The 2,500-nt window shown below is 36.0% G+C and overlaps 1 protein-coding gene across 1 annotated transcript in view; it reads right to left on the minus strand.

Annotated features, from left to right (window-relative positions):
- LOC113830539 (armadillo repeat-containing protein 7) overlaps positions 1-2,500 on the minus strand; it is an 11,756-nt gene that overhangs the window by 8,127 nt on the left and 1,129 nt on the right. The gene's annotated exons all lie outside the window — the stretch shown is intronic.

Consider the following 2,500-nt stretch of genomic DNA (forward strand, 5'->3'; position numbering starts at 1 on the left):
ATATACACATATGCATACATGCATACATACACATATGCATACATGCATACATACACATGCATACATGCATACATACACACATGCATACATACATACATCCATACACACATGCATACATACATACACACATGCGTATATACACGCATGCATACATACATACACACATGCATACATACATACACACATGCGTATATACACGCATGCATACATACACACACATATATATATGTACACACTCTCCCATACACTTAACCCAATGTCGACGGCAAAATGGTTTTTACTAATGCTATCAATATTGACACTTATTTTTGTTAAACATTATAATTACTATATTGCTACTGACATTACCAACAGCAGTATTAAATATTAGAAAATATTATCGAAAATCAAGGAAAAGAGTAAACAGGCGAGACATAGTTCGTGTAATTGGCTCATTGGTGACTTAGCACTTGTGGAGCCTTCTATATGTAAAAACAACGACTAAATTCAACACACAATGGGCTATGGCACATATGTACATGCCATGTCCAGTGGCTTGGGGTTATGCATTCACGCACACTTATATTAAGAAAGCAAGGAGAACGTATATTTTCCATATTCTTTTTTCACCTGAGCAGCTGACTGCAGACACCTGTGTTGTGGTTCAGTATGGTGCTCTGCAATCTGGCAAAGGTCAGCAAATCTCTACTACATATGTTCTGGCATGATCTTATTCTGAGGGAAGTCAAGTGGACAAGTTCTAACTATAATTGGTTTGATCAACATTATGCAAGCCCCATGTTTTCACTTGATATATAGATCCTCAGGACTCAATAACTGATTTTAGGATAAATATTTTTCTTTTCTTATAATGAGTAATATCCATGTTTCATAAGTTTTTTGTGACAATTATATTTGTTTTCCTCAAGATTCATGCAGTTCTATTTTTCATAATTACTATTTTCTTTACAGCTTTACAATAGAGAAATAAATAAATTTATAAATTAATGGAAGAATCTCTCTTTCCTTCAATGGGATAAATTACTAAGGCTGGCAACATTTAACAAAAAAAATTATAGACAAAAAAGAATATTTCTATTATACAAGAAGTCCAATCAGACATGGATATTGCTGTGTGGAGTTATCCATTCTCATTCATGATATCCATTCTCATTCAAGATAAAGTCCATTTTCTTGACAGACTGTGTTCATTATATTTCCATTTTGAATTCCTTCTTTTCTTCATTCTGGCATCTCTCTTAAGCCAAAACTACGAGAAGTGACAATTTCGCAAAGCAACCAGATTATTTCAGTTGGTGACCACAGAGAACATGCCAAATGTAATTACTCAATTGTTTACTCTGCAGTGGTTGTAGTTCCATCACTTTGAAGGTGTGGGATATGCAAAATACAGGAACTGAAGAGAGGGTATTACTGAATTATTATGACAGGGCTCCTACTGATTCTGGAAAAAGCCAAGAAAATGAATGAATAAATAAATAAATAAATAAATAAACAAACAGGCATTACAAATCATATACACAAGTTGTCACTAGGTTATCCACTGGCCTCCTGGTGGCATGCACGAACACGCCATGGCTGTTGTGTACCGAAAAATGGATGGCATTGTATTGTGACCATTTCCGCGTCATTGGGTCGTCTGACGGAGTTTATCTCTGATAGTAGCAGCTTCATTTATATGGTAAAGATTTTAGGTAATAGCACCAATAATGAATGTAAACCTTCAAAATTATATTATTTTTATAAATTATAGCAAAATGTCACTTGCAAATTACCAAACGAGCCGGCCGCAAACAGGGGAAACTGCCAATGCACGCCAACAATCTCTTTATTATGTCCACTTGCCAAACTTTTTTATCCGGCAGCATTGGGTTAATGTTACTGACACCACCATCTTAATAAGACTCATTAACAGCACAGCTACAGCTGCTGCAGTCTTATATTTACCACAGAATGACAAAAATATTCACTGCATTGCTCAAAAACTCCACAACACCTCCAATCAGCCCAAGTTCTTAGTGTCTGTCTTCTATAAATTGGCATTAAATGCTAATAAAGGGGGGGTACAGGGGGACTTGTCCCCCTGTCTAGGTAAAAAATAGAAGATAGGAGAGATTAGGTTTGGATTTTTGGTTTGCGTGATACACTGGTATTGGGACTTAGGCTCTGGAGGGTGCGCCACTCTTGGTAACAAATACCTGTCACTATAACAACTGGTCACAGATGATGTTATGGGTCTATCATTTATAGTGAATGTAAAAATTCAGTTGATGTGCTACCATGCAGTAATTATGTGTTTTCTGGTCTTTGCTAAAGACCCATAGGTGTGAGGCCATGGCAAATGAAGGAAATGTGCAGATGCAATCCCAAGTTCAAAATTTATCCTTATATCCATAAATCCAAATTTTTGGAATCTCACTTACTTTCAAAACCTTTTGCAACTTGCAGATATAACAACCAACTACATGTCATGTTCCATCGTGACCAGCTAAGCAAAATG

This window comes from Penaeus vannamei, chromosome 9 (assembly GCF_042767895.1).
Source record: "Penaeus vannamei isolate JL-2024 chromosome 9, ASM4276789v1, whole genome shotgun sequence".
Lineage (NCBI taxonomy): Eukaryota > Metazoa > Arthropoda > Malacostraca > Decapoda > Penaeidae > Penaeus > Penaeus vannamei.